Genomic DNA, 15,533 nt, shown 5'->3' with positions numbered 1-15,533 from the left:
TGGAGGGAATGCTTTCAATTTTTCTCCATTTAGAATGATATTGGTCTTGGGCTTAGCATAGGTAGTTTTTATAATGTTGAGATATGTTCCTATTTTCCCTAGTTTACCTATTGTTTTGAACATGAAGGGGTGCTGTATTTTGTTGAATGCTTTTTTTACATCTATTGAAATGATCATATGATTCTTCTTTAAGTCTATTGATGTGATGAATTACATTTATTGATTTCTGTATGTTGAACCAACCTTGCATCCCTGGGATGAACCCCACTTGATCATGATACATTATCTTTTTAATATTTTTTGTATCAATTTTCCAGAATTTTATTCAGAATTTTGCATCTATGTCTGATGTTTTTTTTTTTTTTCTTTAATGTGTCTTTGTCTAGTTTTGGAATCAGGGTGATATTGACCTCATAGAATGAGTTTGGAAGCGTTCCATATTTTTCTATTTCATGGAATAATTTGAGGAGTATTGGTATTAGTTCTACTCTGAAAGTTTTGTAGAAATGAGCTGTGAATCCATATGATCCTGGGCTTTTCTTGGTTGGTAGGCTTTTGATGGCATCTTCTATTTCATTGCTTAAAATTGATCTATATAACTTGTGTATATTGTCCTGATTCAGTTTGGGTAAATCATATGAGTCTAGAAATTTGTTGATGCCTTTGACATTTTCTATTTTATTGGAGTATAAGTTTTCAAAATAATTTCTATTTATCCTCTGTATTTCTATAATGTCTGTTGTGATATTTATTCTAGTAATTACTTTAATAATTGCATTAGTAATTTTAGTAATTTGGGTTTTCTGTCTCCTTCTGTTCATTAGCATGGCTAATGTTTATCAATTTTATTTATTTTTTCAAAGAACCAACTTTTCATTTTGTCAATTTTTCCAATTGTTTATTTTGTTTCAATTTATTGATTTCAGCTCTGATTTTAATTATTTTCTGTCTTCTACTAATCTGGTGTTGATTTGTTCTTTTTCTAGGGCTTTCAGATACAATGTTAGGTCATTTATTTGTTGACTTTTTCTACATTTAAGGGATGAACTCCATGTGATTAACTTTCCTCTTAGTACTGGCTTTATAGTGTCCCAGAGATTTGATATGTTGTATCAGTTTTCTCACTTACCTCTAAGAATTTTTTAATCTCCTCTTTGATGTCTTAGAATCCATTGTTCATTCAATAGCATATTTATTCTCCAGAATTGGACTAGCTTCTATTTTTTATTTTATCTTTGATTTCTAATTTCATTCCATTATGATCTGATAAAATGCATGGTAGTATCTCTACTTTTTGTATTTGCTAAGAGTTGCTTTGTTGCATAATATATTGTCTATTTTAGAGAAGGATCCACATGGTGCTGAGAAGCAGTGTATTTACTCATTGATGGATGAAATATTCTATATATGTCTATTAGCCTAAATTATTAATTGTATTATTGAGTTCTTTAATTTCTTTGTTTAGTTTTTGTTTGGAAGATTTATCCAATGGTGAAAGAGGTGTGTTAAATTCACCCAGTATTACTGTGTTGTGGTCTATTTGACTCTTGAAATTGAGAAGAGTTTGTTTGAAGAACACAGATGCTACATTGTTTAGGGCATATAAATTTATTATTGTTATGTCTTATTGATGAATGTTTCCCTTAAGCAGTATGAAATATCCTCCTTTATCCCTTTTGATTAACTTTGGCTTGAAGTTTACTTTATTTGATATGAGGATGGAAGCCCCTGCTTGCTTCTGCAGTCCATGTGAGTGGTATGATTTTCCCCATCCTTTCACCTTCAGTCTGTGGATGTCTTTCCCTATTAGATGAGTCTTTCGGAGCCAGTATAGTGTTGGGTCTTTTTTTTTTTTTTAATCCAATCTGACAGTCTATGTCTTTTGATTGATGAGTTTAAGACTTTAACATTTAAGGTTATTACTGAGATATGATTTGTATTCCTGGTCATTTTTGTTCATTTCTGGTTTTTAACTTGATTTGGTTTTCCCTTTGATTAGTTTTTCCTATAGTGTAATCCCTTTGCTGATTTTCAATGTTGTTTTTCATTTCCTCCTCATGGAATAGTTTGCTGAGAAAGTTCTGTAGAGCAGGTTTTCTATTTGTAAATTCTTTTAACTTTTGTTTATTTAACCTTAAATGTTATATATCAAATATAAAGATTAATTTTGCTGGATATAAGATTCTTGGTTGTCATCCATTTTCTTTCAGAGCTTGATATATATTATTCCAGGCTCTTCTAGCTTTGAGTGTCTGGGTTGAAAAATCTGCGGAGATCCCACTTGGTTTCCACTATATGTAATCTGATTCCTTTCTGTTGTGGCTTCTAAAATTTTATCCTTATTCTGTATGCTAGGCATTTTTATTATACTGTGCCTTGGTGTAGATCTGTTGAGATTTTGTGCTTTTGATGTTCTATAAGCCTCCTGCAATTGATTTTACAATTCATAATTCATGTTTGGAAAATTTTCTGATATTATTTCATTGAATAGATTGTTCATTCCTTTGGTTTGTAACTCTATGCCTTCCTCTATCCCAATAATTCTTAAATTTGGTCTTTTCATGTTATCCCACAATTCTTGAATGTTCTGCTCATGGTTTCTTACCATCTTCACTGTGTGGTCAATTTTATTTTCAGGATTATATATTTTGTCTTCATTTTCTGAGGTTCTGTCTTCCAAGTTATCTAATCTGTTGGTGATACTTTCTATTGAGTTTTTAATTTGGTTTATTTCTTTCATTTCAAGAATTTCTGTTTGTTTGTTTACAGAATCTCTATCTCCTTATTGAAGTAATCCCCCTGTTTCCTGTATTTGTTTATGTAGATCTTTATCTAAATGATCTTTTATTGCCTGTATTTGCTCTCTTATATTATCCTTTGATTCACAGAACATTTTAATTATGTACATCCTGAATTCCTTCTCCAACATTTCTTCTGCTGTGCTGGCCATGAATTCTATTAATGTAGTATCTTTGTTTGGGGAACTTTCTTCCCTTGTTTTTTCATGTTGTTCCTGTGTCTTCCCTTCTAGCACTGTGGATCTGAGGTGTTACAGTTTTTACCTTAGAAGTTTATAGAGTCCCTGCAGAGTTCTAATACTTCTCCTTTAAGGGGGAGATCAATACAGCCTTAAATCAAATAACTCCCCATTAAGACATTTATGATTTTGTCACAGTATACAGAAATGGTGAGTTTACTTATTATCTACATTATAAACAGCAGGTTTGCAAAAGTGTCTACAGTTTCTGATGGTGGACAAGGAGAGAACCATGGATGGGGTATAGAATGAGATGTTAAAAAGGTAAGAGGTGAGGCTATAGAATTATTAGATCTTAGGAAGCATGAAAGAGGAATCTAAAGAAGTTGGCTAGTAGCAGGAGAACAGAGAAAAAGTGATTTGGGGGAGACAAGTAAGTGGGAAGACAATAGAGAGAGTACAACAAACAAAAAACATAAAAATTAAGAAAAATAAAAACATAAAAATAGGAGATAAGGGAATATACAACACAACTGTAATATACTATTCAGACATTCCAGTCCTTAGTAGCCTAATCTATGAAAAGTACTTGGTTTCACAAATATTGGGGATGTGAGGGTGGGAGAAGAGTGAGAGAGAAAAGAAAAAAGAAAAAGAAAAGAAAAGAAAAAAATCTTGAAGTAAAATTAAAGGATTGTTTCTGTTGGAGTTCAGTATCTTTCCTGCTTCCTTTCTCATCCAATAAGTGGGATTGTCTGTTATTTGCTGGTATCTGCACCCTCAGGGTGGTAAAGATTATTAGGATGGGAGGGTTGGTTTGGGAGGCAGAACTTCTGGATATGGGGTATAGCACTTGTTGATCCCCATTGGGAGACTGCACCTCAAGGATCTTCTTTGGGGCCTGCTCGTGTCATTTGGGTGCCTGATTTTAAGCCCTCATATCACCTGTAGACCTCACAATTCCTGGTCTCTACTTGAGCCTCTAAACTGTATCTTACTCACCCCTTCCCTTTCTATTTCCCAAACAGGAACTTCTCTTTCCTGAGGTCTTGTGGGCTGCAGTGTCTCACAGAGAGCTGTTTTGTATCAGGCAGGTCAAGACCAGTCTCTGCGAGCTACAGATCGGGCAATAGCTGCAAACACTCTGCTGGGTTAATGGCTGCAGGGGAGAGGGAGAGTTGCGGGGACTGTAGGTACCTTGATAGTGCTTCTAGGCCCCAGCTGGTGTCCCAAGCTGGGAGTGGCCCCAACTAAAGATGGTGATGGATAACCCAAGTTGGCAACAAAGGTGTCCCAAGATGGAGGTAGATGCTTTCAGAGATGGGGTGTCAGGTCAGACTAGGTGGTGGTGTTGAGTGGTGTGTTTGGAGATGCAGCTCTGTGACATAGCAGTGTTGTGGCTGGTGTCTGTCTCCAGACCCTTTCCAGTGTCCCCAGATACAAGCAACTATGGCAGTGGTTGCAGTGTCCCAAGGTGGATATGACCTGGGAAGCCCCATGCTGGTAGATGGGGATCTACGGGGGATCGGTGGGCAGGGTTCCTGCACAGGAGTGGCAGTTGGAGCTTCTGTGAGGGTGGGCGGCTGGAGATCCTGTGTGGATGAGCTGTTGGGGGTCCTGTGCAGACACAGCGGCTGTGATTCCTGCGTGGGAGCAGCTGCCAGGGTTTTCCAATAACTTGCAGAAAAACAGTATTCTCACTACATGAATCTCAGGTCACAGAGCAACTAGGAATGCAGCCTCCCTCTAGCCTGCCATCTTGGATCCACCCTCAGGTGCTTTTAAAATATTGAAATTCCTGATTCTCACTGAAGGCTACCTCAGGTCTGGGAGACTAAGTTTTTTTTGTTTGTTTTCATAAGCTCCCAGGTTTATTCTCAAGAATACAAAATTTTAGAACCACCAGACTGGGATGTACTTACTGCTGTGGTAGTTATGAAGATAATAAAAATATGCAATATTTCAGTTACTACCTGATTTTAATTTTTATTTCTGAAACAGAAATAATTTTTTTTCTGTTACAAAAATAAAAATTAATATCCTCACTGATCCCTCACTAATGGTGCTCTAAGCTATGTTGAATAGGGCCAGCTGTAGCATCCCTAAAAGACATGGAGTAGCACAAAACAGCCTGAACACAAAAGCGGGCATGCTTTAATCCACTTTAAATCTTTGTGGCAAAGAGGTCATTGCTTGTAAACAAATAAATTAAGTAAACAGCAAAAGCATGTGCATTCTAGAAATCTCAGGCCTCCAACTCTCTGATCTGCTGGCATCAGGAAGCTCAGGAGCTTCCAAAATGTCATCAGTTCTGCAAAGTATGTGAGAAATAAAATTTCTACAGACGGATAATATGGATCATATGATATTTTACTACTTCCAAGCAGATAGCCAGTTTTGAAGCACCATAATAACTGTTCACACTTTTATGTATGTTTGAACACCTGCAAGATGTGTTTCCCTTTTTACTACGTGAGTAGCATTGATCAGTCATGCATTACTGATTTTTGGTTTTGCATTGGATAAAAACCATGCAACAAATGTATCCATAAATTCAGCCCAAATACCTTACAGCTGCCAGGAATAAAGTCCTTTTGTAAAACCAAAAAGAGGTGGTTCCTTATTTTCTGATGATTCTTTACAGAGACTGAGAAAAAGCAAAGGGAAGAGGTTCATTTTCACATTTACTCCACATATGCTCTTGGTAATCATATTTAAACAAACACACACGTATGCTCATGTACACACTCACATCCTTTCTATGTAGGAGCTGATAGACTATTGTGGGAAAGAAAAGTTTGTAACTGAACTATATTACCTGGTTCTTTAAAAAAAACGCTAAATTCTGATCATTTTAATCTCTGAATTGTCTTCTTCTCTTCCTTCCTTACTACTCTACTTTCTTTTCTTTCTCCTTATTTTCTACAATGAAAGTCAAGATAAAAGAGATGTTTTGTGACATTTGAACACAGAGATGTAAAGCAATGGATGTACTGTCTTTGGAAAAGAGAATGGGTGCATAGTTGTGTTGACTTCTTGTCTCTCTCTTTTATGAATCTCCATAAAAATATTTGTTGAACATTTACCATGTGTTAGACCCTGGCCTGAGTTCTTTACCTGTATTTCATTTTCTATCACAATAATAAGTGAGATATGTATACACAAATATAAAGAGGTTGAATGAATGCTAATTAATTGAACTAGTAAACCACACGCCGTTCATTCATTCATTCACTCATTTATTCATTCATTCATTACCCACATATTTATGGAGGACTCAGTATATGTCATTAGTCTAGGTGCTGGGCTGTGAGAGAGAACCAAACTGAATCCGTCCCTGCTTTCTAGTAGTGTGCATTTCAGTGAGGAAGACAAATGCTGTCTTAGAAAAAGGAATTCAAAAGGACCTGTGGAGGGAATAAGATAAAGGGCTAGTGATTCATAGGATGGATTCATAGAATGTCTCTCCATAAAAATATTTGTTGAACAGTTACCAAGTGTCAGACCCTGGCCTTTGAATGTAGTAGTAAGAGAAAAACCTCTCTCTGCACACGAATTTTGCCTGAAATCTGTGCTTTTATATTTCAAGATTTTCATTCATGCTATTCTCACTTTGTTCTGCTAGAAACTTGTCCTATTCAAAGTCTCTGGGTTAATCCCAGCTGAGATAGTTTTCTATCACTGGATATGTCTTTAAATATTCACCACAATCAATCAAAAAAGATGCAAGTGAGCCTCCTCCTCTTCTCTACAGCGAGCTGGATGAGTAATGGAGGAGTGATGTGAGTTACCAAGGTCTACCATTGCTTTTTATCTGTAGAAGTTATGTACGAGCCAGCACTAGCTTACGTATTTGTACAAAACTTTGGTGGAAGAAATTTACTGTGTTTTCTAACCTTTAAATCTATAATCAAAAGCATCGGCTCACTTTGTCAGATGATGACTCATTTACTTCTGGTTGTGTTTTTCTTCGAGTGTATATGCTTGGCTAGGAATGATTTATGGGAAAACACCCTTGTCATCTGTGAGATATGAGGGCTCTGCCCCATTTATGTGCAGTATCTCATGGTCCCTAGGGATCAAGTCCTCAGCCACTTTTCTGGAATCACTTCCAGCCCCCTCACCTCTCAGGTTGGTGTTTCTCAGGCTTCAGTGATGGTTTTGCTCCTTCCCTTTCCATTCAGTGTCCTTTTCTCTGCTGACTGCTGTCTTCCGAACATCAGCCTCTGGTCAGGAGGGAGCCCTGGAGTCTGATCAGGACACGGGTTCTCTTCCTGCTGTTCTGTCCACACTAGTTGAACAACTTTGGGAGGAGGAGTATCTAAATGGTCAGACCTCCAGGTCTTTATTTGAGCAAAATGACAATGAACCTAATTTGTAAAAAAAGAAAAAAAATCAGAGGGCTACTGTGATGCTTTAGTAATTATGAAATTAACAATTGCAAAAGATGACTTTATTATGTTATGGACTTGGATGGTATTCCACTTTCGTTTTAATCCTTTTTGTCTATAACCCCATCATTGTCATCATCATCATCATCATTAATAAAAATATTATAGCTGCTGACATCATCAAAGTAACGTGAACACTAAAAAAAAAAAAAAATCTGTTAGTACAAAAAGGTTCTTGGTGAAGAGCAGCAATCCCTACAGTCCCAACTATAATCTCATTCTCTGGGTAAAACTAATGATTACATTTTATCCTTTTTATATTATAATTCTTTATATTTTATTACAATACTTCAGTAATATTTCTTCACTTGCATGTGTTGATTGATTCTCTTTTGTCATTATTCTACTGATCTTCTATATTTTCTCCCTGTTCCTTTTATAAAATATTTTTTTGTTCTCTAGAAAGAAAGAAAGAAACTAGTTTGAAGAACAGAGACCTTTTCCTCTTTCATTTCTAAGATCCAGGGATTGTTTCCAGGAAGAGTGCGGCTCTGAGGCCAGAGAGTGTTTGATGCTCTCAGTAACTTTGAACTTCCTATTGTGGGAAAGTATGAAACAAAACAAAACCTCAGTTTCTTCTGAAAAAATGTCTCCAAAATATTCAGGAAATGTTCTGCCCCACTCAGTTACAACCTGGTGGTCTTTGAGCTTCAGTGAACCTAAGTCTGTTGGACTTAATTTTGTTTCCTTTTTCTGCCTTTGCTTCCTCATATTAACATACACAATTGGACTTGAACTCCTGCAACAGTCAAAATACATGAGATGGAAACACAAATTTTATTGATTTTTCCTCTTCTGGGCAGTTTTGCAAACAAATTGTGTGACATTGCCCTCTTCCCTTAGAACTCCAGACAGAGATTTGGCATAAATCAACGTCTTTTTCCTCACTTGGAATTGTTTTAAAAAAGGATTCTTCAAGATTGGAGGCAGTTGAGGAAAAACAGGAGTTTCTCATAAGGGAAAGGAAAGGACTATTTTTATGGCAGTAGAAAAGATTCATGGGAAATTAATGGCCAATGTGGAGAAGTAAGACACCAATGTTTACTGAAGAGTCTACAACCTCAGAAAATAAATAACTTACCTGGAGGTAATTAAACAAAACAAAACATGGGGCACAAAATTTAATTCATAAGGCCGGATGTGGAGGTGCGTGCCTGTCATCTGAGAGACCAGGGAGGCTGAGGCAAGAGGATCAAGAGTTCAAACCAGCCTCAGCAACTTAGCAAAGCAACTCCATGAGACCTTGTCTCTAAATAAAATTAAAAAAAAAAAGGTCTGAGGATATGGCTCAGTGTTTAAGCACCTCTGGATTCAATCCTCAAAACCAAAAAAAAAAAAAAAAAAATCCATAATAATTACTAGAAGACAGCAGCACCATCTTCTCTTTCCTCATTAGCCAATCCTTTATCTTTGCATAAACTCATGAAAAATTTTCTTTATCCAAGAAATTCCTTATAAGTTCTTCAGACTCTGTAGTCAATCACAATATCTCCTATTTTAGAAACTTCCAGAATTGAAGACAAGATGCTGGAATACCTTGTGGTCCTGTATTGATAACCCAATTTTGTTATAATCATCATATTGTCATCATTCTCTTAATTATCATCAGAAGCTGTCCTGGCTGCCTCCTCCTTTTCTTCTTCTTCCTCTTCCTCCATCATCATCATCATCATCATCATCATCATCATCATCATCATCATCATCTTTCCTACAATCAAAGCAGGGATAGGGAAAGCAGCATGGCTTTGCTAATTGGAGATTTGGATATGTAATTCAAACACCACTGGGACCAAACTCCATTCTGGAATTTTACATAGATAACATCCACTAGGTGCTCTAAGATCCACAGTCCTTGCCATAAGATGAACCTAACTGTAATTGGCCTTTGATGTTTTTCATTTCAACTTCATGGCTTATTTCTTATTAGGTTGTCAATCATGAGATCTCACTCTTTAAGTCCAATAGTTGGGTATATGACCAGGGCTACCCAATAAGAAAATTTTAATCTCCTGTCTGTTGTGATTAGTTAAAGGATGGGCATGTGACCCACACAGTGCTGAATAGGACAGATTCTTGGCAATTTTTGCTCAAAAATGCAGTAGAGATTTTCCTTGGTAGCCACACATTTGCATCTAAGTATTTGTTATAAAAAGACAAATTCTTTTTTTAAAATTCTTTTTTTATTCGTTCTTTTTAGATATACATAACAGCAGAGTATATTTTGACATTACACACACGGAGTCTAATATTCTAATTAGGAACCCATTCTTTTGGTTGTACATGATGTGGAGTTTCCCTGGTGGACTATTCACATGTAAACATAGGAAAATTATGTCAAATTCATTCTACTGTCTTTCGTATTCCCACTCCCTCTCTTTTCCTTTCATTCCCCTTTGTCTAATCCACTGAACTTTTATTCTCCACCTGCCCCCAACTTATTGTGTGTTAGAATCTGCATGTCAGATAGAACATTCAGCCTTTGGTTTTTGGGGATTTTTCTTATTTCACATAGCACGATAATCTTCAGATCCATTCATTTACTGGCAAAAGTCAAAAAGTCATTCTTTTTTGTGGCTGAGTAATATTCCACTATGTTTATACACCACCTTTTCTTTATTCATTCATCTGTTGAAGGGTACCTAGGGTGGTTCCATAGCTTAGCTATTGTGTATTGTGTGCTACAAATATTCTTGTGGCTGCTTCACTATATTATGTGTATTTTAAGTCCTTTGGGTATATACCAAGGAGTAGTATAACTAGGTCAAATGATGGTTCCATTCCATGTTTTTTGAGAAATCTCCATACTGCTTTCCAGAGAGGTTGCACCAATTTTCATTTCCATCAGCAATGTATGAGTGTATCTTTTTCCCCACATCCTTGCCAACATTTATTGTTACATGTATTCTTGATAATTACCATGCTGATTAGTGTAAGATAGAATCTCAATATAGTTTTAATTTGCATTTCTCTAATTCCTAGAGATTTTGAAGATTTCTTTCATGTATTTGTGGACTATTTGGATTTCTTCTGTGAAGTGCCTGTTCAGTTTCTTTGCCCATCTATGGACTCGGTTATTTGTTTTTATGGTGTTAAGTTTTTTTTTGTGTTTGTGTAACCTTGAGATTAGTGCACTATCTGATGTAAAGGTGGCAAAGATTTTCTTCCATTCTGTAGCTGGCTCTCCGTGTTCTTGATTGTTTCCTTTGCTGCGAGGAAGCTTTTTAGTTTGATGCCATCCCATTTATTGTTTCTTGATTTTACTTCTTGAACTTTAGGAGTCTTGTGGAGGAAGTCAGTTTCTAGGCTGACATGATGGTGAATTCGGTCTATCTTTTTTTCTAGGAGTAGGTGCATAGTTTCTGGTCCAATCCAAGGTCCTTGATCCACTTTGAGTTGAATTTTCTTCAGTGTGAGAGATAGGAGTTAAATTTTATTCTATTACACATGGATGTCCAGTTTTTATCCAAGCACCAATTGTTAAAGAGGCTATCTTTTCTTCAATATGTTTATGATGACTTTGTCTAGTATAAAATAACTGTATTCTTATGTGGGTTTGTCTCTGTGTCTTCTATTCTGTTACATTGGTCTTCATGTCTGTTTTGGAACAAATACCATGCTTTTTTCTGTAGTATAATTTAAAGTCTTGTATTGTGATGCTTCCTGCTTCACTTTTCTCATTAAGAATTGCTTTGGCTAGGCCGAATGTTGGAGGAAGTCTAACCTATGCAACTAAGAGTGAAGTAGGTGGCATCACAATACCAGACCTTAAACTATACTACAGAGCAATAGTAACAAAAATGGCATGGTGTTGGCACAACAATAGACTTGTAGACCAATGGTACAGAATAGAGGACACAGAGACAAACCCACATAAATACACTTATCTCATATTAAACAAAGGTGTCAGAAACATATATTGGAGAAAAGACAGCCTCTTCAACAAATGGGGTTGGGAAAACTGGAAATCCATATGCAACAAAATGAAATGAAACCCCTCTCTCTCACCATGCACAAAACCCAACTCAAAGTGGATCAAGGACCTAGGAATCAGACCAGAGAAGAAAAAGTAGGCCCAAATCGTCATCATGTCGGATTAGGCTCCTACTTTCTTAAAAAGACCCCTAAAGCACAGGAAACAGAATCAAGAATCAATAAATGGAATGGTTTAAAACTGAAAAGCTTCTTCTCAGTAAAAGAAACCATCAGTGAGGTAAAGGGAGAGCCTACAGAATGGGAGCAAATTTTCACCACACGCATATCAGATAGAGCACTAATCTCAGGGATATAAAAAGAACTCACCTATCCCCCCTCCCCTCCCCTCCCATCTTCTCTCTCTACCCCATCTACTGTAATTCATTTCTCTCTCTTGTTTTTTTCCCTTTCCCCTCACTTCCTCTTATATGTAATTTTGTATAACAATGAGGGTCTCCTTCCATTTCCATGCAATTTCCCTTCTCTCTCCCTTTCCTTCCTAACTCTCATCCCTGTTTAATGTTAATCTTCTTCTCATGCTCTTCCTCCCTGTTCTGTTCTTAGTTGCTCTCCTTATATCAAAGAAGACATTTGGCATTTGTTTTTTAGGGATTGGCTAGCTTCACTTAGCATAATCTGCTCTAATGCCATCCATTTCCCTGTAAATTCTATGATTTTGTCATTTTTTAATGCTGAGTAATACTCCATTGTGTATAAATGCCACATTTTTTTTTATCCATTCATCTATTGAAGGTCATCTAGGTTGGTTCCACAGTCTAGCTATTGTGAATTGTGCTGCTATGAACATCAATGTAGAGAATAGGAAAGGCAACAGAATACAACAGACACTAGTATGGCAGCATGTAAAAACGTGGATGTGTAACCCATGTGATTCTGCAATCTGTATACGGGGTAAAAATGGGAGTTCATAACCCACTTGAATCAAATGTATGACATATGATATGTCAAGAGCTATGTAATGTTTTGAACAACTAATAATAAAAAAATAAATAAATAAAAATAAAAAGAACTCAAAAAACTTAACACCAAAAAAAAGCAAAACAAAACAAGAAATCAAATAATCCAATCAATAAATGGGCTAAGGAGCTGAACAGACACTCCTCAGAAGAAGATATATGATTGATCAACAAATATATAAAAAAATGCTCAACATGTCTAGCAATTAGAAAAATGCAAATCAAAACTACTCTAAGATTTCATCTCACTCCAGTCATATTGGCAGTTATTAAGAATATAAGCAACAATAATTGTTGGAGAGGATGTGGGGAAAAAGTCACACTCTTACATTGCTGGTGGGACTAAAAATTGGTGCAGCCAATCTGGAAAGCAGTATGGAGATTCCTTAGAAAACTTGGAATGGAACCACCATTTGACCCAGCTATCTCACTCTTCAGTTTATACTCAAAGGACTTAAAAACAGCATTCTACTGTGACACAGCCACATCATGTTTATAGCAGCACAATTCACAATAGCTAAATTGTGGAACCAACCTAGAAGCCCTTCAATAGATAAATGAGTAAAGAAACTGGTGTATATATACACATTGGAATATTCCTCGGCATTACTAGAGAATAAAATCATGGCATTTGCAGGATAATTGGAGAATATTATGCTAAGTGAAGTAAGCCACTCCCCAAAATGCAAAGACCAAATGGTTTGTCTAATATGTAGATGCTGATCCATAATGGGGGCAGAGGAGAAAGCATGAGAGGAAGGGAGGAACTTTGGATAAGGCAAAGGGGAGGGAGGGCAAGGGAGAGGACATGTGGGTAGGAAAGATGGTAGAATGTAATTGATATCATTACCCTAAGTATCTGTATGAAGGCATGGATGGTGTGACTCTGTGTACAATCATAGAAATGAAAAATTGTGCTCCATTTGTGTATTATGAACTAAAATGCATTTTGCTGTCATGTACAACAAATTAGAACAAATTAATTAATTAATTAATTTTTTAAAAATAGCTCATTTCTAAAAGCTGAAAAAAAAGAAGAAATTAGTGGGTAAGACAGAGTAAAGGTCAAATAAACTCTTCAAAAACACTTTGCTAGCTTTGATAAAGTATTTTCCACAAGTTTATAAAGTAGTAATTTTGTGTAGTGAAAGTGAAAAATAGGTAAATAAATGGTGGATAGTAATAGCCAGGTTTTGCAATATTGGGGTGGTCTGCAGAGATACAATCAGGGAAGTTTAGAATGATCCATACCGCAATGTATTAGAGAAATTCAACAAAATGCCTGATTAGTAATGTTGAAAGATTCAAGGATATAGGGCAAATAAAGTTCTCATAAGTCACAGGTGGCATGGCAAAGAGATGAGTCTGTAATTAAGTTAACATTATTTTATCATGTCGATTTCTCATTTTTGATATTGTAATATAGTTACATAAGAAGTGACTATTAGGGAAATCTGGAAAGGAATCTGTTATTTTTTCTAATTCTTATATATGTAACTATTTAATAATAAAAATTAAAAGAAGCTTATTAAAATATTGTTATGATATTAGTATTTTTATAATATGAAATCCCATAATCATAACATAATCAGTTTAAACTTTATATCCTTTCCAGAGGCTAGACATATGTTTATCATTGTTTTATTTGATTTTAGAATAATTTGATGACTTTTTCTTCTGTTTACTCTGGAAACTTAAAATTTTCTTCATAACATTTATAAATTTGATTTTGATGGAAACTAATATTCAAATTATATTTATATAATATAAATAGCAAAACAAACATAGCCGACCATTGGACACTTTGGTCAGTTGCAATTAAATTATGCTTTAAGAAGTCTGTGTAACTATACCTGGGATATTTTTAAAGATTAATAACTATTTTAAGATAGTGTTAACATAAAAATTAAGCAAAAAGTCAAATGATTTCTCTTATACTTTTTCATTCCCAAAGTTTTCCCTATTATTAACACCAGGCATTAATTTGGTGCACTTCTACAAATAAGGAACCATTTTTGGTGCTTTATTGTTAAATTTGGTTCCTAATTTTAATTTTGGCTCAGACTTGGTGTTGTTTATTTCTATGGGTTTTGAATTATGAATGTCATGTATTCATATTACAGTATCATACAAAATAGCACACTGACTTGATGTCCCATGTGCTTAGCCTATTCATCCTTCATTATTTCTGTGAACTTTGGAAATCTGTTTTTTGACTATATAGGTAGTTTTTCCTTCTTCCAGAATAACATATCATTGAAATCATAAAATATGTACCCTTCACAGACCAACTTCTGTCACCTAGCAATACATACATAATGCCTCTCCAAGTCTGGCTTGCTAGATTATTTCTTTGTATCACTGGATAGTATTTTATTTCATCAGTGTACCACACTTCATCCATTCACCTGCTGAAGGGCCTCTTCACTGCTTCCAACTTTTGGCAATGGTGACAAACATTGCCATGAACATATGAAGACATTAGCTTGCATACATAGGTTCACAGTACACATAGAGATGCGTGCTCAGCCTTGCTCAGCTGTGGATCAATATGTGACTCACTCTATCTGATAATCAGTAGTCATGATTTTCCTTATGTGAATCCCTTCCCTCATTTCTTTAATGAGAATGGTTTTGTTCTGAAATGTCATCTATTACAGTGGCAATTTTACAGAGGAGATATTTTTTAAAATAAAAATTACTCTATCCCAGATGGTTTCAAAATCATTTTCTTATTTTAGCAGATATTATCAAAGAAACATCAGGGTACAAGACTACCCAATATCGTAGACGCTAGTGGAAGGAAGCTTTTTGAATGAGTATTCATTTTGTAAAAACAAACATTCTATATCGACTGCAGGGCCTATGCACTCAAGCATGTTGTGATTTTATATATTGCATGTCAATTATTTGGGATGTGTATTCATCTTGTTGCTTTTCTTGGGAAGATGGTAGTTTTGGGAATTGAATTTAGTAATAACCCCCAATCAAATGTTCCTTTAACTTCATTTTCAGAAAAATCATGCTTCATTCTCTTGCATTTTTATATTATTTTATGGTTTTAGAAGTGTTTTGCTGTCATCCTGGGGAGAAAACAAGGCAGATGCTATTATGCTCAGAACTGTGTTAAGGATACTGAGGTTTAGAGAGGTAAAG

The sequence above is a fragment of the Marmota marmota genome, unplaced genomic scaffold (assembly GCF_001458135.2).
Source record: "Marmota marmota marmota unplaced genomic scaffold, marMar, whole genome shotgun sequence".
NCBI classification, from domain to species: domain Eukaryota; kingdom Metazoa; phylum Chordata; class Mammalia; order Rodentia; family Sciuridae; genus Marmota; species Marmota marmota.
Note: the sequence above shows the minus strand (reverse complement) of the source record.